Source organism: Sturnus vulgaris, chromosome 4 (genome assembly GCF_052056855.1).
Source record: "Sturnus vulgaris isolate bStuVul1 chromosome 4, bStuVul1.hap1, whole genome shotgun sequence".
Lineage (NCBI taxonomy): Eukaryota > Metazoa > Chordata > Aves > Passeriformes > Sturnidae > Sturnus > Sturnus vulgaris.
Window position 1 is genome coordinate 40470116 of NC_142246.1, and position 26275 is coordinate 40496390.

The window sequence follows — 26275 nt, forward strand, 5'->3', positions numbered from 1 at the left end:
ACAAAGTATCACCTTGTTTGTTATTTGTTTGTGCACCCAGGGAGCATAGGGGAGGTATGACCAACCTCTTTTCACCCTTGTTCTCTGATTTATATTCTCTAGCACTGGCAATATTTGTTTAGTTTTATATTATCATAATACAGTAGGGCAGAATACAACAGGTAAAGCCAAATTTTTCTGGATTCTTTTATTTCTATTCCTTTTTCCCTGTTTATGTGTGCGTCCCAGGAAAGGTGCCTGCAAATTAGAACACAAACACAATGTGTCACTGGCTTTATTGTTTTATTCTTTTCAGGTGAAACAAAGTTTCTGTTTTCTGCCTCCATTTATTTAAAAAACAATTATTGTCCTTGTTGAAATTGTAAAATAGCATTGTTAGTGTCATTGGATTTTGAAGTGCACTTTTCTTGTTTAGTTGTAAAGTGTGCTTTTAAAATATCTATAAAATATCTCTCTATTTTGTCTAGTTGTGTGGGCAGGTGTCTGGGTGACTCTAGTGCTTTTGCAGAAAGTCCACATTTTCTGATGAACAGTGTAAGATTCATGCCTCTAGAGAAGTCAAATTGTATTTAAGGTGGTGATTTTTCTCTATTGTCAGAATATAAATCAGAATAACATAAAATTATTTTCCTAAAATACTGTAATTTAAGAATTTTAAAGTGTTACAGGTGGAAAAAAAGAGAGGCGGACAAAAAAAGAGAACTTTAAATTATCGAACAACTCGTACAAACCACATATGGGGACTATCTTCCAAAGGGCAATCTTAAGTAGGCAGCAGACATTCAACCATTCAGGCTGGGCCATACAGACAAAAAAAAATGCAATTTCCAAGACAATTTAGCACTTGGGCATCATTCTGCTCTTGAAATATGCTCGTAATCCTCAGTGGAAAATGAATACTTAGTCAATGACCTTTTCAAAATCTCCTCCTGCAATATATGCTGCTTTTACTGTTCTGCTCATGATATTAGGTGGAAAAATCTTCTGACCTAACAGCTTCCCTCTGGAAATACTGATTCAGTAAAACCGGAATCAGCTGATTTCCAGTTTTTGAGACAATGCTGACTTGACTTCTTGCCAGTCACCAACCTTCTTGTGCTAGAAACAGTCCTAAAACATGGAGCTCCTTGACTTCATGTACTCCCAAAAACTTCTTTCATGGTGTTCTGGGGAGACATGGCTTCCAGTGTTTCCTACGTCTGCCAAACAGGAGAAGCAGCAGGATGCTCTTGGAGAGCTGACCTGCCCACTCTCACAGCTCCCAGCCACAGCACTTATTTTGTCAGCTGTGCAGGTAGCAACAGCCTGCAGAAGCAAACTCTGAACCCCAGGGCACAGGAAGCTGCCTTGTGAGAGGTTTTAATGCCCAAGTAGATGCAGATAGAAAAAGCCTGGTAACCTTGATGATGCCAGTTTTGTGACAGCTTGTTTATGTGTGAGCTGCTGAGGGACCTTACTTGCTGTTTACTGCCTGGCTATGTAATGGGATGCCAGTGTCTGATAAAAGGTAGATCGGAGATGTTCGGATTATCCACTCTTAAAATCAAACCTCATGTTTATATCTCACAAATGGTCCATACTAAAAGCTAAAAGCAAATCAGAAATTACAGATCTGTTTATATGCATATCTTGTGAATCAGTTTTATGAGACTAGAGCTATAAACTGTTATAACAGGTGAAAGTTTTGTGAGCACTGAGAAATTAATTTCAGCCAGAAAAAACTTTTTAAGGATGACAATGAAATTACAAGCACAGGGAAGTCCTTGGAGAAGGTATTGGTTATGTCTGCAAGAGGAACATGAAAAGTGTTAAGTGTTCTCAGTCATAGCTGTGTCTGCACTATGGCTAGATGAAAAGTTTTGAATAAAAACAGGATGACTATGACAGTCTTGAACAAAAGGAAAAGGTTGTGAGGACCCTGCTGTGCCTATTTTTGAAACCCTGCATTCAGCAGACAGGGTGCTCTTAGGTAGATATCTCAGCTACAAGTGTTATTTTAAAGGTCAGTATAACAAGACATTAGGCATTCAGGATAAAGCTCTTCCAACAAGGATTAAGTAACTGGGTTTCAGAGGTGATGACTGAGTGCCCTTTTAGCAGTAAATTCCAAACGAGTCGACTGTCAGTGTCTTAGCAAGAAATTCCAAAGCAAGTCCTAGATGTCAGTTTGTTTCAGGTTCCCAGCTCCTGGGTTAATTGGTTCCTGGTGTTCTCAGGCAGTCTGGTAGCCTTGCAGCTTAGAGCACAAGCCATTGTCCTTCACTGCAGGCATTTCCAGGAAACTGAAAAATTCCACATTAGTTGTTAAAATAGCTGTAAACCCCATGGAAGACAACGTAGTCTACGAGCCAACCTTTTATTCAGATATGTAATTTAAAAAACCAAAATCAACAAAAGCCACCAAACCAAAACACAGATATCTAAACAAATATTTGCATTTTTCATTTAGCTCTATTATCCATCACTTCAGAAGGTTACATCAATACTCCAAGCAATATATAGTTCACTCTACATATTTGTGATAAAAATACTTGGTGATAAATTCTTTAAAAATGAAGCTCATAGGGAAATCTGGAGTGTATAAATTCACAGAGCACATTTTGCAATTTTACCAAGTTTCAGTGCTTTCCTGGTGCAAAACAAGAGAGTGATTAGACAAGGGACATCATCTTCAGCCTCTGCCCCCAAACAACTTGGATAAAAAGCTTAGCATCATTCATAATTTGTCAGTGTAACTCAAGACCCCATGGCCAACCACTCTTGGGGAGATTAACTCAAAGCCACAGAGAGAACACACAATATTACCTCTTGCTTAGTTTTTCACAGAGCTTTTTCAGTGTGTAGTGAGCAGAAACCCACAGAGCCTTGACAAACTCAGGAAAGAGAAGGAGATACAATTTGAGAAGCGGAGTCGGATATGATGAGACTTGAGCTTGGGAGCCAAGCCACAGTCTACAGAGGTATAACTGTGTAGCAAATATAAATTACTTGTCAAATTTGTGCCTAACATTTCTTAAAGGAACAATTCCGGGTGACAAGGACGTGCTCTCTCTCTCTGTGCATTCATGTACATAAGTAAAACCCTGGCAAACTCTGGTAGAAGTTGGGACTAGAGATCTGATATTACTTTTATACTGCAGATACAGTGGTAGCTAATGTACAGTCTGTTTACATTTCATCAAAGATGGCAGATAAAAGTAAGTGCACAGAACCCTGATATTTAGGAAAGTGATATGCAGCTACCGAAATCAACATGATTAATCACACCCACAGCTGTCTCTTCTCATTTTCAGTAGTCATAAAAGTAGCAAGGATTCCCCTGCTCCACATATCCCTATTTTCTCAGCAGTGATTTTTTTCAGAAAGATGCTGAACTGGCTGTATAAATGCAGACTGTATATAACCCATAATAACAAAATAGTATAAATCTCAACATGAGTACACTAATTGCAAGTTTCCTACAATTCAATTAATAAGAAAATATATTTATATCAACACGATTTTGAGCAGGAAAAATGTTGTTGGATCTGCATACTTTGTATCTTTTCACTGTTTCTGACTCGTAGTCCACAAGCAAACTTGGTAGCAAACAATCTGTTCCTCAGCATTTTGCACAGACCACCATCCATGCTCACTTTCTCCCTCGCATCCTAGGTGACAGAATTAATATAGGAAATAAAACCGGGTTACCTTTTCTGACAATTCCAATACTTGCTTCTGGCTTCTTCCACTCTTTTAGCAACTGACAACCTCCGAGTCACAACTCTGGATCACAATGTACTGCTTTTCTATTCAATAACTTGGCATGAATGTCACTTCCAGCATGTTTTCGAAAGTGTTTGGAAGCCCCAAATGTCTTTTAGTTAGAATTAGGAATGAAAAATTTCTGTTACAGGAAAGATTTCTGAAAGTTACATTAGTTTCTGTTCTCACAGACAAAGGCAGGTTATTTCAAAGGTTTATCTTTGAGGATGAGAAGAAGAAGAGACAATTACGCTTTGGATTTGCTTACAGCTAATGGATAAATTATCAAACCACATCTTCAATGGATTGAGGAAGCTTAAGTGTGGTTCAATGGGCAATCATCTTTTCCAGAAGCTCAATCCTCTCCTCAATCAACCAGACATTTTAATTCTGCACCCTCTACAAACCTAATGAAATGGCATGGTGTTATATGCATAGATACTACATTCATAAAATATTTTTTAACAAAAATCAGTCCTCAGAATATTGTAATAGTACAAAATCCAGAATGTGAATTTACAGCACAACACTAAAAGAAATACAGAAGAGCCCTTGTAGTGGTCCTAAATATCCAAGTGGTTCCTGCAGCTAAAGACTGAATTTGGCTTACAGATTTAATTACTGCTTTAGAATTTGCTGTTGAGAATAGCTAAGTAAAAAAAGTCATTAACAGTATAAAAGCTCCAAATGCATTGGTTTGCACAACCAGAAATAAAGTACTCATGACAGAGTGTTCTGCCTAAGGAAAAAGAACAGTGGCAACACAAAATTATTTTGAGCTGCAAGAGTAAAGTTAGTTTCAGTTTTATAGAAAACATTCAAATAATTCCCTTATTGTTCATCACCTTGTTAACTGAAAAAGGATTTCAAATAGGATAACAAAATAAACTGTTCTAATTGGTGAGTGTATTTTAGGACTTACTAAAAATATAACAAGAAAACATGGCCTGCTTTGCAATATATAATCTGGTTTGCTTCTTAACAGTACCAAGACTCTATGAAGACAGAAAGGTGAATCTGATGTGATTTGCCTTTGAAGAAGCATTTCAAGGGGTACAAATTCCACAGCCATCCTTGTGTTACACAATAATTTTCTCTACACGATATTAAGAGATAATTGTCCAGTCTTCTTTCACGGGCATATAACAATAGTGCAAAGATTACAAGGGCCAGATATGTTGCAACTGATACACTACAGAATTAATCTTGAGCCGCATTGTTGTTGTTACAAGCCACTCGGATGTGTTTTCACTTTCAATTTATAGCTCCTTTTTTAGAGTGCCACTTCTCTTAGATTAGTCCTTAAAAGCAGGAGAAGATTTTGGGTGTGTCTATTTTTCTTCATACACTATTTTCTAAACTTCAATATATTCTTCAGAGCAAGCTGGCGTTCCAGGAGCTAAATCAAAAAGTACTTGTGGACATCACCTGATTGATTACAAAATCTCTTTATTTTCTCTCTGGTAACAACATCAGCCCAAAATATAATGTGGCTTAAATAAGGAAAGAGTGTTGCAACAATATTTCATGCACACATTTCTGTCTTGTAAATAGAAATATGAATCTAGATTAGACATTTAATATTAAGACTCAACTTTTTAAACTTTAAAACTGGTTTGAAAAAATCAAATGCAAAAGGGTTTTGATGAAATAAGCCCAGAAAAAAACAGAGAATACCCTGGGGGTCTTTGCAACCATGCTAAGTGTCCTTTCATAAGATTCATGGAAGCAGCAGTAGAAAACCAAATTTCAAGAGAGGAAAAACAAATAAAGTAAATGTTTTTATTTATGTTGAAGTTCTTGTGGGAATAAACATTCACAGCTGGTTAACAGACAAAAAGAATGGAATGTCTACACAGATACATGCTAACATCTCTTATGAAAGCAGACATTAAGAATCAGTTAAAAACCATAGAAATATATTTTTGAAACTTGACAACATACTAAAGTATTTACTCATTCTCCCTAGCTTCCTCTTCTATGGTTCCAGAGAAGCCAGTTCCAAACAGGTCACTGGTTCAAACACAGCAAAAGCTGTTACAATACACATTCTCTTGGTAAACCTTATTTTCCACTACTCTAAAATTTTGATCAATATTGCTTAATCTTGTAATGTTTACTAGCAGTGAAAGAAATCCCTTAATTTTTATTCAACATTCTTCATCTCCTAGATGATGTACCACACAAGCATGTAGCTAAAAAAAAATGCATCCCTTATATTCAATATCAAAAGTATTCTGCTTAAACAACTGCTGAAGTCATATCGCCTTGGCTGTAAAGGCTGATGGTACTCATGGTCTGGAATTGATGATACCAGATCCCTGAGAAAGGACAGCCTCCAACAGTCAGAGCAGAAGTTCCAGTCCCCTAAAACTCAAATAGTCATTGCAGTAATTACACACCACCATCTTATGAAACCAGGGTTTAGAGAAAAAAGCAAATAGTTCATTTTGAAGCCAATGCAGTGCTTTCACTTTCAGTATTTTCAGTGTATACCTACTTCAGCGAATACTAGGTTCTAGTTCCTTTTTAAAAGGAGGCATCTTGCTTTTTAAAAAGGTGTTATATGTTCATCCCAGCCTGGGTATAATCAGTTATTGCTGTGGAAGGATAGGAAGGGCTGATGACAATAATTCTTTATTTCTAAACACAATCATTTCCCACATTACCTGTAGAAAGTCTTAAGGCTGCCACGAATCAGAAGTTACTCCTCCTTTTACAGATTACAGTTCTAATAATCTCTAGAAAGGTTCAACTTTGCAGATGAGGACAAGTTTAAACGTTACCATTACATGTTATCCATAATAGATGATGAGGTTTTTAAATTATAACTTGACAATAATAGAATGATAGTAGATAACGTGCACAACTAAAAAGAAAAAAAAAACCCAAAAACAAAGCAAAACAGAAATTTAACATGATTTTATATTTTAAAATCCTTACCTACCAAGAAGACAGGTTTTTTTCAAAGAAGATGAGATTAAGTCAGTTTCATAGCAATAAATTAATGTTTCTGTAACTTCTGGCGCAAAATTATGAATTTACAACTGTAAATAATATTACAAGTTTGGTGGCTGGATGGAATGATTATGGTTATCTAAACGCACAGAAACTCATCTTTAAGAAATGTGGCACGTATGGATATCTCATTTCTGAACCAAGAAGTCATTTCTTTTGAGTGAAGAATGTGAACATAATGAGAAAAAAATTCAATAGTCAGCAGAATTATTTCAAATAACTAAGCAGCTTACATTTTTAAAAATGTAATTCACATTGAAGGTTTTAGCTGAACAGAAGAAGGTCAGGAGTTTTACTGTGGTTACTTATAGCATATTGCTGGAAAGTCACTGACACCTATCATACTGGAGCAAAGAAAAAGATACCTTTATCTGTAGTTCTTACTATAATCTGTACTATTTCTTCTCAAAAGGCTTACCTATTGAAATAGATATATTTATAACGAAATACCAGAAATCTGGTACCATTAAAGAATGTTTTAAAGTGTTTAAGAGAGTGTCAGCATTTACTTTATAAACCTTTGTATTCAAAGGTTTATGTCTGAGCCGTAAAAATCAGTCCATTGTATAACTTCGCTTATTAACTCTCATTGTAGGAGTCTGTTCCTCCACCCCACTCTTTCTCCTTTGCTAAATAGCCAATTTTCTTTCTGACCTGAAGTTACAGATATATATTTTAGAAATACTCGTTTATGTGTGATTTTCTTCCAGTTACTTTCCCTTCACTATTATACAACAAGACATTTTAGATATAATGTAACATTTTAATATAAGATGACCGCTCAGTTTTCAAAGATACAGGTTGTTATTAACTGAATATGTCTAACACATTTAATCCTCACATCCTGAGCTTCGTTTTAGCTCACCTGATTCATTAATGAGTAAAAAATACCTTAGTTGTTTCTCTTTGTTGTTGCTACAAGTCTCCACAGCATCCTCTATATCAATGTGCCAACAATAGAAAGATGAGGAACAGAACTACATTTTCATGAAATATTTCCCAAAAAACCCCCATCTTTGTGCTTAACTTGCCTCCTTGTGTCTCTGAGATACAGACACAGGCCATAAGACTGATCTCACATATTCATAGTAGACTTTGGTGTTCCAATAGCACTGGCACGTCTGGTAAGAGTGAGCCACTCCATATTGTGAAGAAATCTCATTAAATCTAATATGAAATTCTTTAAATTGTAAGTCTTCAGTGGCAAGCTGCAAGCCTCCAGAATGCATGGCTGCCAGCCATAGTTACAGTAACCTTCCACACCTACGTTCCTGCACGTTACCAATACTACAGTTTTTGCCAAGAACTCAGGCTCGCATTATTATCCAGAAGTCTCCAGCGACTCTCTTTGACTGCTGTACCCCACTCAGCACTGAAGGGCAGACACCGACCTGAGTGTTGTTGGCTCAGCTAGAAACAGCCCTGTGGACTAGCAGGTGGTAGTAAAATAAATACCTGACCTATAGCACCTCACTCTTTGCAAAAGGTCTCCAAAAGTTTCACTTGTCAGCACCAGTCCTTTCTGATTTTCCAAAGGAAGGAAAACAAAGAGAATAGCCATGAAATTCAGAAAGAGCTGCCTGAACTGCATTTCATTAGTTGGGAGGGTAGGGTGAGAGGAGAAAAATGTTCTCGTATATATAGGTCTCATCAAACACAGCCACTCGTGGCTTCACCTTGTGCAGCCTCCGGATGAGACAAGGTTTCTTATGTCTGCTGCTGTGAGAGCTGCAAAGACCCTGTGGGTCTGAAGCAGGACATGGATGAGCTTTACAGCACATTCATTCCTATTGCAGCATTCCTGAGTCATCTAACAGAGTACTGATTTTTCCTCAAGGAGTATGTTAATGTAATATAATAAAAAGGATTGCATTGTTTTAGCTGTCAAACACAAAGATAAATGCACTGACATTCCCAGAAATAAAGCAGAGTTCTGTTGTTCCTTTATGTCTGAAGAGAAGGGAAAACACATCACAATTCCACACATTGAAACTTCCTGTTTTCATTCTTTTGTATTTATCTATTTATGTATTCTCAGTCATTGAATTGCCTCAAATTTCTCCCCTGGGACATGACGCTTTCAGCTGGGCTGTTGAAACTAGTTCTGTGCTCAAAAAAGTGATGATTGAAAGCAGGTAAAATTAGGCTATTTAGTTGTTTATGATATGTTGACACTGTCCTCAATTAAGCCCTCTTAGGAATGAGAGATTCAGACGTCTGTATGTGTCCCAACATTCTTAATTAGCTATCTGGACAACTGACATAAAATCAAACAGACTGATTGCTCTTAGTTTCTCTGTTCTCTTCCTGTAGCCCGTGGCAGAGTTGAAACTACACTAAGAAGGTATCGGGTTTGTATATAACATTTCTAAAAGCACATACCTGGCTCAATGAATAAAAGAAATAACAAGATATTCTAGGCTCACATTGCTTTTCACTTAGTGTGATCTACAGTATCTGTACAACTTGGATTATTTTTGCACTAGTATCACTAACTTCTAGAGTGATATCTACAAATCAACCTTATTTTTTCTTAATTATGAAATGATGATAGAAAATTTCCGTAAGCCACAAAATACTTTTAAGTCCTGTGTGTGATCATTATTATTTAAGTAATTTAAAACTTCAGTCATTCTTCTCACAAAGAAGAATACCAAAAGAAATAAAGCAAAACAAACCACAACCAACCAAAAAATCCAAATACTTATGAATTTTGTCAAGGCTTTTTCTCAGTAATTACAAGACATCAATCCACCAGTCTATAGCATGTGGAACAAGGGAGCACAGTTTCATTGACATGACATCATCAAATGGCAGGGGAGGAATCCAAAGAAAGTTACTCGTTTTAGAAGTCCTTGGATGAGGCCGTGTATTTTTATTTCAATACTTAATAGGTCACAAGCTATAGCTGCAATGGTACAGTCTTTCTAAAATCACAAGAAACCTAAACCTGGGTCTTTATGCTAATAGATATGTATAGTGATTATATCACAACTGGGGAAAAGGAAAATAAAAATTGAAGGTGTTGCTAAATTTCCAAATTAACATGCTGAACAATGATATTCCAGGATGAAATGTGAGCAAAAATAATTACTATTAATGTTTTTATGAAATTTTAAGCTCAAAGATAGTTTTACCTAGAGACAAACTACATCCACTCTTTAGAAAAGCCAGTCTTGGAACCAGCATTTCTGGATAATTTATTCATGGCAGCCACTTTTCTAAAAAAAATGCTATCTGTCCTCTAGCAAAACAAGGACCTGTTAATCATAGAGTCAAAGTACACATCAGCTGGCTGAAATACAAGAAAACTTTAAAAACAACTTTTTGATTTTTTGAAATATTTTCCTAATTGCAGAGATGAATAAAGCAACAAAGGAACCCAATTTCACAGCTAAAATTTTCCTGCACTAATATCAATAGACATTTTTCTTTTAGCAAGTCAACAGCCAAAAGAGGCTGGTTCTGTTCTGGGCCATCTGCTTTATTGTATTTAAAATTACACATAATGATTATATGAATTTGAACATTTAACATTTCTGGCTACTCTGAGAGAAAAATGCAATTTCATAGCCCAACTTTTCATTTATAGTTTGGCTTATGCACTGACAAGGGAGAAAACAGTTGCTCTTCAGCAGTTGTTTAGGTCCCCAAACATAAAGTGAGTCAAGATTTTGGAGTGCTATATAGAAGATTTTCGGGATTGGTTCAGCCTACACTAAATTAACAATAGCAGCAAAAGTAGCCACGAATGAGATATTTTTGCCTTCTTTGCCAGGAAAATTACTCAGGACCAGTGCTCAATTCGATCGGTTAAAATAAATTTATGGTAATCATCATTAGGGACTTAGTGTATGCAAGAATGTGGCTTTCAAATATTTATTTCTGCAGAGAAATCATTGCTTTGAAATCTAGCCAAGTCCAAAGTTCTGAAAGCACTATCAGGCTTTATATATGAGTCTTCCTTGTCTTCATTTTCTGGATTTCCATTTTTCTTTGTTACCTTTACATCTTCTCCACTCTATCACCAAAAGTAACAAGTCAAAGTATCTCAATAGATAACATGGTCAAAAGAAATGTATTCTAGTGCATTGGCAGGAATAATGCAAGTAAAATAATTTCTAGACATTTTATTCTTCATTTTCAATTGAAGCAACCTGAGAAGTACAGCAAATCAAACAACTTTTTTTTCCTTATATTGAAACGTCTCTGTGAACATCTTTTATTTTAACTTTTACTTTGATTTGTGTACTTATATCAATAATTAGTTAGTACCCAAATATTTCTTTGGATCTCACCAATCCTGTTCTTACTTTTAATTCCATTATGAGTTTCATGAAGTGCTACTGCAAATTAATAAATTTACTGTTAATAAATGAAATTAATCACAACACAAGGGATTTCACTGTATGGATATACTGGTAGTTAGTAACTTCTTAAATCACTGGTTTAACAAATTTGACTGATGAGTCAAAAGAAGGCAGAAGGCTTTTAGGGCCCTAATAAAAACCTGCTAAGATACATAGGTTATGGCTAGATCCTTGCTGAGAATTTGAGGAAGGCTGGGTGCAAGAGTTGATGCAAACAGTGAACTGTTGCTTGAGAAAGCATCTTTCCATTCATACATGCTACATATCATTCCCACATTTTTCACATTTACATGATTACATTTAAATTTCTTGTTAAAGATTTTCTTGTCCTTGTATGACTGCTGTATTTTCAATTGAGGATTTTTATTTCTGCTGCAAGGAGGTTACAGAGTAACAAAAGTTATTTTTGTTAGGATTTTGAGACACAATGCACTTTATTTATTGATTAGGAATCAGATTAAAAATGTTGAAGTAGGGGATTTTTCCTGCTTTAATGAGGCAAAAGAGCTACATATATGAGCGTTTCTCATAAAATACGTATTGATAGAGTGTTTCAGATATTATATGCATTATAAAATACTATTACATTACAGTAGTGGAACTACAACATTGTGTGACAAAAGGGAAGATAATGACTAGAGAAAATATATCCAGTGCCCATTTTAAAATGCTTAAGCATTGTTTTGGAAAAACGTTATGATCTTTATCCTGATATGCTGCACAGTATGAATGTGCAAAGGCATTATAAAACTTCTCTGGATAAGCAGCTAAGGGGATCCCTTAATGACAGATTGATGGCAGAGATGTCACTACAACATCCGCTTTGTGGCAATGAAATTTTTGTCAAGACTTGATGGCAGTAGACATGCCAGAGTGTCACTTCACTCTAGCTGACTTCCAGCCTGTGTAATGATACTTTGGGCACACTTAGAGACTGACAATATTATGATGGTATCAAGATAAGGCTAACTGAAGGTTGGCATGAAAACTTTGCCCCTACTGCATAAAGTCATAATGTGTTGAAGTTGTGTCTGAATTTATTTTGACTTTGCAACAGAAGCACAGTAGAACTGAGTCAAAATTCTAAGCCTTCTCATAACTCTTACTAAAATAGCATTATTTAAACTTTGTGCTTAAAACATCTTCTTAAAAGTATCCACTACACATAGGGAAGAATTAGAATAGTGATGAAAATGTAATCTAAATGCAGGAACAAAGAGTATGCTGAACTATACAGAATAATCTAGAGGTTGTTTTCTCATTTTATTTTTGCAATCTGCTAATGTATCATAACATTCAACTGTCTCAATGATGTTACTATTTCATAAATCGTCTAAAGGAAGAAGTAAAGAGTAACTTCAAAATGTTACTTAGAAAAATGAATTCTATTTCTCTCTCAGGGATCTTGTCAGTGTTTTAGCAATTGGTAATCTCCTACTGCATATTTTCACATTTGATATACAATTATTATGTACAAACAGTGTGAATTCATTAGCTTTATGAAAATGATAGGTATTATGCATGAATTTCTTCCTGTCCCTCGGGACTGAAATGAAAGTCAGATACTGCATTTCTAAAGGCTTCCCTTTAGCAAATTTCATAAGCAAATACCGTAACAAAATGTTTGTTAAATAGGCACTAATGTATGCTGAATCATATCTTACCTAATTTGAAGAAAATCTTAGCAAAATTTCCAAGAAAGGATGACCCAGCTCCTGAATTTCTAGTGTTAGTCAAGAAGACCTTTTTGTAGTCATGAATTTGTTCAGAATGTTTTTGGTTTTATTTGCCAGTGACTGTAGACTTTTTGACACTAGAAGACTTCATATTGTTCTTATGGTTAATAATTTTTTTTCCAAAGTAACATGTTGCTCAGAGTTGTATCAACTTGGAAAGTTTCTGACTGGAAAATTTCCAAAGTTGGATGTTTTCTGAGAGGATTACAGAGACCTGAATAAGAAACATTTCTGCTTCCACAACACATATTTTGACACGAATCTTTCATGAAAATAATTCATTATTTGCATCATTGATTAAAAATAAATGTGAGCCATCACAAAAAAATTAAAGTCCCCCTTTCCAGTGAATGGCCTTGTGATGACTGAGCATGTAGTTAAAAATAAAACCTCTTTGAACAATTGTCAATAAAATCATTGCTGGTATCAGGAAATAAAGTTTCATATAACATGACAGTTTCTATTTTAAAAGGCAATATTCTCCAATTCCAGTTAAAATAAGTCACTACTTTCTGAGGAAACTTGTATTACTTGCATGAATCAAATCTGGCCTCAAACTTTCAAAACTTCGTTTACATATTATTTCATTTCCCTTAACTTCTGTTCAGCTATTGTAGCACAGGAATTTATTTGATGAGGTCATATGAATCTTGAAAGCCAGGACTAGTACCTCTCAGAGAAAAAGCATCAGAGAAAAAGCCATTTAGCTGAGTTTTTGGAAACTGTCCGGATGACTTAAAGGAGGAAGAGAAACAGAACATTTCTGACTGCTCAGTTAAATTAGCAATTTTAATTAGGTGTACTAACTTTTTACTCTTATGAGGAGTGTCTTCTGGCCATGTAACTGAGCAGCATGAACAAGACAGGCAGGAACACATTTCTATGACTTAAGAGCTTCTGCCAGACCCCTGCCACATTCAAGCAAGCACCAGTCGTATCTCCTAGCCTGCATCCTCCTGTGCCAAAACAGAAACAAGTGCAAGAGTTTGATGAGCATACCCCAGTTAGGTTTGCAGTCCTGATAAACAGTGAATGTGGATTTCTAGGTCATCCTCAGATGTCCAAAAATCTATACACAATCTTTTCTTAGTTTCATTTTTTTCTGAAGCTTCTGCCTTAGTGTATCCGCATCACAAATATTAATCTTTTACCTTTGTAGGCATTTACAAACTCATTAGTCATCACAATACAACCACACTCAATGATGCAGTGGAAGAGAGCAAGGAAAAAAACTCAGCCCAAAAGCAAATAAGGCATCCAGATAAACTGAATGCCCACCACCACCATTAAGATCAACAGTGAATTTCCTTTTTTACTTATACCACAGCTGTACAATTCCTTTCAGTTCCATTACCATGTAATTTAAAAGCTATGGTTTACACATCTGTCTCTGGCAGACTTCAGGCATCAAGGGATGGCTAAGCAGCCTCTTCCACACAAACATCTTCAGTACTGTGGGCACTTCTGCACCTCAAGAAAAACATAATGGAGCTAAGAGGGTATGAAGAAGGAATAATAACCTTAACAGGAACAGATGAGAAAGACTGGCATTGTTTGATGCAGAGATGGGGGGTATGCTTGAAGGTCTCACAAGGATGAGTGAACTCAGAACTATTTATTGAATAAGCCCAAAGAGAAACATCTAGCTCTTAATGAATTTATCATATCAATTTAAGGCTTTTAAAACAAAACAAAATATTTTTGTGCAGTAGCAAGTGAACTTCTGAAATTTGCTGCCTCAGGAGTCTCTTGGAGGCAGCAGATTAAAAAACCCCACAAATTTAAAGAAAACAGGGCCATAAACAGGTACTAAAGTGAATAAGCAAAAAGGCACTTTCTAATACCTTTAATCTAATAATTGTGGATTTATAATATCTCCAATATTAAGAACTTACAAGTTCTTACTATTTCTAGTCTTACAATTTGTTAACACAGTTTTCAAGAGTTGGTTGGATAAAGCCCTGAGTAACCCGCTCTCACCTCACAGCTGGTAGTGCTTTGAGTAGGAAATTGCATTAAGATGTCTCCCGAGGTCCTTCCCAGTCTGAAATATCTTATGATCCTAACTTGTGAGTTCAATAATTTAAGAATTCAGGAAAAATAAAATTGTTATTTTTCAAATGTGAGAGTTCTCCTCAGCAAAAAAGCTTCATCAAAAGGAAAAGCATAGCTGTATTGAAAGGCAGAAAATTAAAATTCTGCCACTAAGTTTAGCACATATTAAAGTTAATGGGGCATATTCTGAAATTGCTTAAAGTTCGTTCCTTTCACTGTAATAGTTAAAATGAGTAGAGGATAAGTTTTAATTTGGTGGGATTTCAGGAGCCTAGCTAGAGGGCAAATCTTAGCCCATGGAAATGTTCCCTTTTTCATTTGGAAGAAAAGCAGTTGAGCTTTCTTGCTTAACAATAACCACATTAATAAAACTCCACAGTGAGAAACTTGCTTGTGCACTGATCCAAGGGTAATGCAAATGGGGAAACCAGGCTGTCCATGAAATGAAACGCTTTCACATCCTGTAGAAAACAGGATTCATAAAAGTCTATCACTGTTTCCCAGAGAAGGGACCTTTCTGCTTTACCTCTTACCTGCTGCTTTTTCTCCGTGTTCATCGTGATATTAAACAGTAAAGTTAAAATAGATAAATCATCTATGTTTCTGCTTATTATTCTAGATTTTTCTTGCCTGGGGACTTCCTGAGCTCACAATAGGAATTCACAAAATTCTGAAAGTGGCTCTTGAAAAACCCATAGCTGCTTTCCCTTCTTTCCAAGCTCATCCACACATCCTCACACATAGATCTGGCTGTTGCTATTTCCACATTCAATTGGATAATGGCATCCCACACCCACCTTAGAGTAAAAGACAAAAAATGGCATGCATATTTACTATTTATACAATATATATAATATCTATATAATATATATATTTACTATTTTTACTATATTTATTTTCACTATAAATATGGTTTTACTGAATTTAGTAGCAATAGTATCTGTCAATAGTCCTCTCACTGCAAAGGACTTGGTAGTACAATTCAGTGTCTTGTGAGGAATGAAGAGGAAAAGATTTGATTTTCCCCTTCCCTGCTCTAGTCTTTACAAAAAGCAAGAATTCATCCTAATGCTGTGCAGCAGCCCACAGATTAGTCCACAGTCCTAAGAAACTTCACGTTATTGAGCTACTTTCTAAAAAGCTCAAATATGAGTTGGGCTCAAAGCAATACTGGGTGATAGAGAGAAAACCAACAGATTCTATCACATCCGGAATATAATATCCCAAAATATCTTCAGTTTTGAATACCAGCATCTGTCCTTGCCATGTCAATTGTTCACTCTAAGAGGCTCATGACTGAAACATTTATATCAACCATTTTATTTCCCCTGGGAGTGAGTCACAAGCTGGTAGTGAAAACTGGTGTCTTTCCGTTGATTTTAATGGAGCTATTCCAGCTGGCACCATCTAAAAATTTCATGCCTTATCTCAGATTCCACACTTCATATGAGTTAATTCATTATGAAAGCAAAACCTTGTGGGCAGAAGCCATGACTCTCTGCTCCACTGTCTCATTACTAACACTTACAGAAGATTAGATTTTAGAATTTGTGATAAGCTTAGTACTTCAAAAAGAAAGGAAAAAAAAGAAAAAAAATAATAATACCAAAAAGAAAAAGAAATATATTTTCTAAGGTCACTTATACCATAAAACATCACAGAAGAGTGGAGAAATAACTTGAAAGAACCTGTATAACAGCCTAAAGTTTATTCTTCATTTTTAGGTAATCTCCAAGTTTGTAGGATAAGTCTGAAATGGTAGACTTTTTTTTTAGACATTGGACTTTTTTTGGCATTTGGACATTTGGACAATTTCCCATTATGTTTTTTTCTGATTATGACTATTCATGTAGAATTCATTATTATGGAAAGCCTTTATACTGAGACAGATCTTAGAGCCAAATCTAAGAGAGATTTAAATTCCACATCACTGAAATATCTAATTTTTTTTGTTTGTTCATTTTAATCGGGTATATACCTCTAACTTAATTTCCTAAATTCAACTTAAGAAATATAGGGATAAAGAGAAGTCTGAAAACCCACAAAAATCACAGAGCATAGCTGGAAGCCAGCTCCTTATAATGTTTGTAAAGCCAGTGGATTAGACAGTGGAAAAGGTACTCTGCAGCCTAGAACGCAGTCTACAGTGAGGGATAAATTTTGGTCTATGTTCTAACCACTTGAAGCAAAATCAATGAACAGGTTTGGAGACTGCATTCCTGTCTAAGGCCACATCTTGTAAATACAGCAAACATCCCTCTTTAAGGATGCAGTTCTCATTCACTCCAAATCCTTTCTTTTCTTATAACTTCTCTTGACCCTTTCCTCTTTTCCCTCTTCCCCTTCCACACACACTTAGGAACTCAGAGTGCAAAGCGCTGCTCTTATAAGGTTACTTCCACAAAGTTTATGAGAAGTACGTCTGATACACAGATGGTGTGAAACTCTTCAGTGTTCCACCCACAAGATGTCAAACAGCCCTCAATGCACAAATTATACCTCAGCATCTGACCAGAGAATGGAGCCCTTATAATATAAACAGTCAAAACCTTTAAAATGAAAACACACAAGCGAAGGAAGGCTGAAGTGCTGAAGGATACTGCCTATGCTTAGAAATTCTGCAACAGAAGGGAACTTTATGATTAAACCCCCATGATGTTCCCTGGAACACGATAAAATATAAAAGTACAAAGTAAAAAATTCTGATGAAAAGGAAATCTCCTTCTTTCTCTCAAATCATAGAATGGGTTGTTTTGGAAGTGACCATGAATATCCTCTAGTACTTAACCCCTCACCATGAGAGGACTAGAGACTGTCACACCAACCTGCTGCATGCCTCTAAAGGGTATAATAGGGACTGCATGCAGAGGCTTTCCTGGCCTCTGTCCTTGCCAGCTCCCAGTGTAGCTCCAATTTTTCAGACGAAAGCAGCACAAGTCCTTACCCCAGCCACCATCTCAGTATTTCTCCCCAGACCAAATCACTTGTCAAAGAAGAGGATATTCTTTCTAACTGAGCCAGAAAATTTCAAAGACAGCAGTAATTGAATTCAACAGTGATATGAAGGAAGAGAATAAGAAGAGTGATCATATCTCCTTTCAATTTCTGTGTGGTACTTGTATACAGGGTTTGTGCCTTCCAAACTAACTGACAATGAAGAGAGAGAAAAGGAGGAAATAAAAAACATCAACTGCTCAATGTGCCATCGCAGTCAAGAAATTACCACATATCCATCTAAAATGTCATCTCCTCCAGAATATTATGTGCAGCATTGATCACAGGGTTTCAAAAAAAGTGTCAAACTGGCAGAGGTTCAGAAAAGGAAGCTCAAATCTCTGGGGAAAAAAATCCAGAGAAATTAACAAAGAGATGGAAAAACACTCAGTAAATTTTACTTAATCATTTTACTTAAAAAGGTGATGCAAAAATGTTACTTTGTTTTAATGTAAGTACATCAGAATAAAACATGCACTGATAGTCTGGAAATGGTTGGGAGCTTCTCATCTCCATTTCTTGTAATAAATAGGTATGAAAGAATTCAATTAAAGGATGCTAAATTAATAATAAATACCTTTTCTTCCACATAGCACAATAGAATTCGCTGTTCCTTGAAGCTACTGAGGCCAAAATCTCAGAGATCCAAAAATAACATATCTCTAATCAACATCCAGAATTCTTACAACTGTCAATTAACTTTGTATTGGAATATGTACAAAACTGCAGGAGAAAGGCTAACAGATTTCTATCCAGCAGAAGTTTAAGACCTAGAAAAGAAAAGGGACATTTTTTTCTAAATTAAACAACTGAGAAATCATCATTTTGTTGTTGTTGTTGTTGCTACAGATACAGTAAATAATGTTCTTCCTAAGGTCAGAATAAAAATACTGTGCAAGTTGGACCTCTGGTCCACTCACTCCAATATCACAACTCCAAAGACAAAGGGGATTAAATTTATCTAGAATATATGAGTGATGTTACATTTTTCAACAGAATTAGATCAATAGCAACAGTATATTTCAAGTAATCTTGAAAAAAGAAAAAAAAAGGCATGCAATAAACTGTATGTTCTCTTGCTTACATGATGTTTCATTCTTTTATTAAGTAATACTTTTAATGTTATTTCATTCTAGCACCTTCAGGTACAATTGTTTTCAGATTATTTCTTTATTCTGTATTTCAGTTCACCTGTGCATCATATACTTTGTCTTTACCTTGGCTCTGTTTTTATCCAAACTTTATCCTAAAAAACAGCTCGGTATATGATTAGTAAATTATAATTTATGGTGCATACCTTATTGTACATACTCACCCATGCCTTGCAGCTATTGGGCTTTTCATTGTTCTAATGGCAGTATAGTTATTGAACAAAAAACAAAGAAATGTCTTTTAGTAAGTTAAGGAAACATTTATGACCTCACTTTCAAAAGCTGTATCCAAATAAATATGAAGAATAGAAAAATAAAGTATCATTAATTCCACAGTCATTGGCTGATATTACAGTATGCCTGTAATAAACAAGGTTAACCAGACAGTTGAACACACTATTTTTGTACTCTTCAAAACTGTGTGCTTTTATACACTGATTCATTTTAATGAAATGTAAATTCAAAGTCTTATTTTCTTATTTGCTAGTACATCATTAAAGCATTTTTCACATGCCCATTACAGCCCTTTATTTTCTTTTCCATTAAATCATGGAGGGCAGCAAGGATGACTGGGGACAGAAGCATCTCTCTTATCAGGAAAGGCTGAGGGAACTGGGTCTGTTCAGCCTTGAGAAAGGACAACTGAGAGGGGAACTCATAATTTTCAAAATGTAAGCATGTGAGTTTCAAATAATTTGGTCACACATGATGAGAGTTACAAAGGAATGAAAGGATCAGAGCATCTATTGTCTCACAATAGCTGTAAATGAGCTTAGACGGGACAACAGAAAAATTCTTCATCTCACTCTAATCAGATACAAAATTTTCAGTGTAGTGATGAGACCATACACTTCAACAGTGTAACACATACATTACACACAGTGGCATAACATGCAATTTGCATAAATTTGGCTTATTCAATTTTTCTCATATTACATTGAAAATTATTTCAAAGATATCTTTCTAAAGATCCCTATCTCTATTTTTTAAATAATATTTCTATCTTTGAGTGGCAGTGTTCTTTGGCAGACCTTCCTTATTTTTCACCCACATTGCAACTCGAATGAACTGTTCAAACTGTAACCTGAACCTAAGCAGCTCAGGTTTCTGCAACTGTAAAAGAAATATGCTCAGTGCAAGAATGAAAATTAATCACACCTACTTATGCTCTACTGCCATTCTAAAACTCCCATTTTCCTACAAATTATAACCCAGCAGTTTAGGTACACAAAAATAAACAGGCAGCAGGATGCTCCCACACTAGCAGGATTTCAGGTCAAAATACTCAGCACAGTGAGGTTATAAGGTAAACCACCTTTTTACTATGCACTTGAGCCAGATTATGAACATCCAAACTTATTAGTTATTACATTGCAGGAGTAAGAGAAGATTTTCATTGCTGTGGGACTACAGCAGAGTTCCTGTGTTGTTCAGCACCAAAGTACCCCCACACCACACTCAGAGAGAACAATATCTCTCTGAGCAAATTCGGGAAGGACTTCTCAACCTCTGCAGAGAGAAGGAAGCATTTCTGTGACCACAGGAGGCTCAAAGGGCTTTTAAATTTCAGAAATCTTCTGATCATTCCTGCTACAGATACAGAAAAGAGCTATAGATATCACAGAGAAATAGATACTGCAGGAGAGAAAACCAGAGTTTTAGCCTGCCAAAAGTCCAAGGTTTGATATGATTGCCCTCTGCAGACATATCAAGAGGCATTGTATAAAAAGAGAAAAATGTCATTTCCTATCAAGGATAATGTGACACATGAAAAAAAAGACCATAAATTGGGTATGAAGAACTGAAAATTCAAACAAGTGCCTTGTTACCAAAATACTGGGAATCCCAAACATCAAATTGTTCTTAATGTGGACTTTAATAAAATTAATAATGGCATTCCATGATGCAATTTCAAGGAAGGGAGGAAGGGAGGAAGGGAGGAAGGGAGGAAGGGAGGAAGGAAGGAAGGAAGGAAGGAAGGAAGGAAGGAAGGAAGGAAGGAAGGAAGGAAGGAAGGAAGGAAGGAAGGAAGGAAGGAAGGAAGGAAGGAAGGAAGGAAGGAAGGAAGGAAGGAAGGAAGGAAGGAAGGAAGGAAGGAAGGAAGGAAGGAAGGAAGGAAGGAAGGAAGGAAGGAATTCATGCTTAGCTAACCAGGATATCAGAATCTAAATGGGGACATCTGATATTTCATTGTTTGCCTCACAAACTGCAATGATTAAAGTCAGTGATTCAGGCAATTTTACAGCCAAGCTGATCCAGATTAAGACACCACAGCTGCAATTCATCTGTCAGTGTCCTTGTTCTGATGTGTATTATCTTCATCTTTTCAAGAACATGCCAAGTAATGTAAAATCTACCCCTCCTTTACCCTGTTTACCAAAAAAAGCATTTGAAGGCAAAAACGTAGCAGTAGGTCAGTGTCTTCTTATGAGAAGGAAATAATAGATGGCACTATCTTTGACGGCAATGCAATTGAGAAAGATTTCAAGTCTTGAGAAATTAAACTTAAAACTAAAAGAGATTTTTATTGTGAGTTGTTTTTGTAAATGTATCTATCATTCCACGCTTTGCCATCTAATGTGATCTCTGAAACCATTTTTAAAATGGATACAAGGTAAGATATTTTATAAATAGGTAATATAGATATGCAAGTTTTATATAATTATTGTAGACTGATAGTGTAAATTATACACTTTTCTCTCTAGTTGTGTATTTTTTGTATGAAAATGTCAATGTCTTTATGAAAGCACAAATATGCACTTTTGAATGCACTAGAAATTAGGTATATAAGTTTTGCAGAAATACAGCAGTCTTTCAGACCATATTCTAAAATACAAATCTATTTCCTAGGGAATTAGGTTTCTTTTCCATAAAGCATGCTGTACACAGATTTGGAGGTCAATCATTCTCAATCTTCATTGAAGAAATTGGAGACAGTTTGATGATCAAAATTAATTAAATGAGAAAGAAATTTTTGCCACGCATGAAAAATTGAGGTCAGGAAGGAAACATGTTTGAAATTATCTATAAAATGAAAGTATAGACATATATCAGGTGTTAATAGAGACAGTTAGTTTATTGATTGTATTAATCACATCCAGAGAACAATTCCTAAATAGGTAATTAAACGACACTGGAGTCAGAGCATTCCACTATGCTCCTTGGCTCAGTATGGCTCAGTTATGGGTCTTTTGCCATGAGACAACCCTTGCTTTTGCCACTTCTAAAACTGTTGTTTTAGAAATCACTGCATACATTCATAATGACCCAAAGATGTGAAAGTAAACAAATTTATCATTAAAAAGGGAAAATCTACAAAGGAAAAACAATGGAAACATCTTTGTTCAATAGCTGATGCCTATAAAGACACCTAACCCCAAGGAATAAGTACACGGACACAAGTTACATAAATTTAGAACAGGCAAATAGGAGCAGAGATTTTTTATAATTTTATAACCATACAGAAAGGTCTTCGAAAATTTTTTATCAAATCTCTTGACCAAATCTAGAAACAGACATGTTGATAACACATAATAAAATCTCTGAAAAATGAGACATTATAATTGTCACTCAAATGGTATAATCTTCATGCAAATTTATAATCTAGTTTTGAAACTGGCATTCATTTTTATGGATACAACTAGTAGTTATTTATAACATTTACTGACAAGTTGGAACATTAAAAGCACTTGATGTCACTTTTTATTATTTTTCTCTAGGTTGTACAGTATAAAAAGAAAAATTCTGCTTTTCCAGCAAATTTTAAATTCATGACAGCGCCTCTTAAATGCACATTTGTAAAGGTTACATATATTTCATAGAAAATTATATATGCCATTTGAAACTATTCATTTTGTAGAATTACTGTTTCTGCCGTTGAGATATCTTCTACCCTACCACCAAATCTGATTTTATGTTTCCTTTTGCTTTATTTGCGGGAATATGGGTTGAATTCATTATGTCTGATATAGGAACACTTGTCATCAGAAATTATCTCAACTGGTCCTTTAAGGTACATTTTAAAAGTGTGATTTTGGGGGTTTTGAACTCATTAGTGATATTGTCATTGATCTGAATAAGGAATAGATAAAGGAGTGCCATTTACACTCTTTTAAGAGGAAAAACATAAACAAAATCCATAAAGTATTGACAATTTCTATATTGATGAAGGAATATGTGATTCACTCGCAAAGAAGCAAAAGAAAACTAGCTTCAGATTCTCAACAGGATCAATGAGTTATCAGTTACTGACCAACCAGTAATAATTATCACCAACCTATTTTTATGTGGCGAATAATGGAACTGGGTCTCAGTATCCTATTTTGGATTCTTGACTAAAAGATTTTTAAAAAGTGTAACTTGTCAAGTGATGCACATCTCTGTGCGGAGGCAGCTAAGTACCATTATGACTTGACACCAGTACTTACATAGTAATTTTCAGTGTCCAAAGCCATTTTGGCAATTGTTTCAAACCATTTGTAGTAGTTGGAGGTACAGCATTAGAAGAAAAATTGTGGCGAGATGGCACAAGGAAAAAAATTAATATGGTAAAAACAATAAACATTACATAACTTCAGGTTTTCAATTCAAAGAATATATTCAAATCATAGAAGCCTATAAAAGAGACCAATGCAAAAGCACCTGGAAATTACATAGCAAATTTTTTTTTTCTGCCAACAAGTCATGCACCTCTCTTGGTGCTAAATTTTACATGTGGGTAGAAAAATAATGAGATTTATCTATAAATACGTTTCTTCAAGCTTGAAAAATGAGTCAAGTATCCCAGATGATAGCTGGGACAGAGAAAAAACACTAAACAAGTAATTTTTTTCACTGCTTACAAATTCTATTTCTTAATGAGTCTATTGGTGTATTTTGTAAGACAACAAGCTTTTAGAACCACGGTATAAATAATAAAGCCAAAGTGATACCTGCCATCTTTAGCCCCAAATGCATGTCTAACTTTTTCGTTCTCTTCTTTCCCCATCTTAAAGTATTTACTGGTGGAGTATTTGCCCCAGCTTTTCAGAGATCCCATGATTGTATTCATAGCCAGTCTAACATCAGGAAGGAAAGAACAGCTGTAAGAGCAGTATTCCTGTATTGAGGCACAGGAGATGTGCAGGAGAGGTATGAAGGAGGGATGTTTCTTGTGATGGAAGGCACACACTCTTCCACTGAGGTACAATCTGACTTCATGAATGTTACAGCTCTTTCAGCTGATTAAGCTATAACAGAATTTCTCTCTTTAGTCAACCTTCTCTCCTCTTCATCTCCTATCTCCATCCACAGAAAAGGTTCTGATCAAGTAACTGACAAAACTGTGAATGAAGAGAAAAAAAACATCTAAAGAGTAATGTATTGATTCATTCCCTCTTATCAAAGGTTTGGCTAATCTTATACCATTTGACTTGTTTTAGCTAGAAATCCCCACTTTACCTATCATTTCATGATGTTATATATTCATAATGCATATCACTTCACCAGGATCACAAAGTCCTTTCTAAATTGAATGCACACCATGCAAGAATCTTTTCAGGCCCAGGAATTGTACTTAGCTCTACAGTGAATTTTCAGGGGCTATAGTGACTTTACACAACATTTTATAATAGAAATTGAAGGTTGCATCTATTTGAACTGGAAGTGAAGTTAGGTAAGGAGAAAATAATTATCCAAACTAGAATTGGAACAGAGCACTAACAACTCCATTCTTGCAGAACAATACTGATATGCTTTCGGTTTTGTCACTCATGTGAAAAATGTAATCATCTTTATCATACAGAGTCCCTTACTCGCTGCTGAGCCGTAAATTCAAAATTTACTTGAATCAATAGAGGCTTTTGTTAAAAAACACTCAACAATTACCTCTTGATTTTCTTTCTGGTTCTCTATTCTGGTTCTACCAGAGGGAAACATACATCTTTGATTACATTTTTCTTTCTTTTTTTCCCCAGGAACCAGCCTGTTTGATTACAAAACTGGAAAAATATAGTCCCAAATGGTTTTGCCAATGGAAAAACCATTTTAGATGTATCTCAGAAGTTGATCTTTGTTCTCTGCAGCAGCACTAACATTTGTTTTTTATGTGCAAGGATCAAGTTGTTATTTTTTACAAATATTGTCATTTTAAAAACCTTGACTTTCCATGAAATAAATATTTTTGTTTTCTTTTCGTTTTGCTTTTACTTGAACTCAAGAGTCATTCCTTTCATCCGGAACCAAAGCCTTTCATATTGATGAATGCCCTTTAAGAATTTTACATGTATATTTAACAGTGACCTATGTGTTAAAATCACATAGGTCACTGAGAAAGTCATAATTGTAGTTAATCTCAAAATTAACAAAATCTTTAAACATTACCAGTAATTATATTGAAAAAAATAGCTTATTTCTGTGGCGGTAATTGAGAAAAGCCCCTGGCATGCTTTTGCAGTTCCCTTTTATCAGTTATTCTGTCTGAATTAGATACACCTGTTACAATTATCCTATAGATCATAAGAAATACTGAAACAAAAGCCTGGATACAGACAACATACATAATTTAGAGACAGGGCTTTCAAGATGTGAATTTCTTCTATAACATGTTTCAGCTCGAGTGGAAACAATGGAGGGCAATACTTACCTCATCATCTATTCACAGGACGTGGAAAAAAATATGTCTGTGTCCCTCAGCTATTTTCTGAAGACTTGAGAACAGCTGCAAAATAGGTCAGAAATAGAAGGAGTTTGTCAAATTTCTCATTAACCAAAATCAGAAGATACATGTTTCCAAGGAGGTAATGCACATCAGAATGAAACATGCTGAGGTTCTTCAGCAAAAGCTCGTAATCATTTCTTTCGATCCCATCTTCTGATTGGATTGTCTCGCCATGAAGAGCTATTGTAATCCACTCCTCCTCTTTACTTAGTGGTACTGGGACCCAGCAGATGCCCTTTTTCTTCGTTGTGCCAGGTCATGACAGCACTTGGAAGTTGGTGCAAGGAATACACCCAAAGGAGCTGTCTGTTCAGGGATTCACTAATTAGAGCAAGGGGGTGGAGCACAAGACACTTTTGAATAAATATTATTCATAATTGAATAAATATGATTCCATTTTTCTGTACAAGAATTAGGCAGTACATCAGACAGTAATCCAAAGCACTATAACAAGCTACCTCTGTGATTCTCCTTCAAGATTTTTACATATTTTCCAATTATCACATTAAA

The 26275-nt window shown here is 35.5% G+C and overlaps 1 long non-coding RNA gene across 2 annotated transcripts in view; it reads right to left on the bottom strand.

The window, feature by feature from the left end:
• Nucleotides 1-22118: 22118 nt before the first annotated feature.
• LOC148223960 (uncharacterized) overlaps nucleotides 22119-26275 on the bottom strand; it is a 54322-nt gene continuing 50165 nt past the window's right edge. The window contains exons 9-10 of one of the 2 annotated variants that reach the window (XR_015803175.1): nucleotides 25691-25765; nucleotides 22119-24389 (exon numbers count right to left, since the gene is read on the bottom strand). This is a non-coding gene — a long non-coding RNA (uncharacterized LOC148223960). Of the gene's footprint in view, nucleotides 24390-25690; nucleotides 26087-26275 lie in introns of both variants that reach the window. The other variant, XR_015803174.1, reaches the window with a different exon arrangement.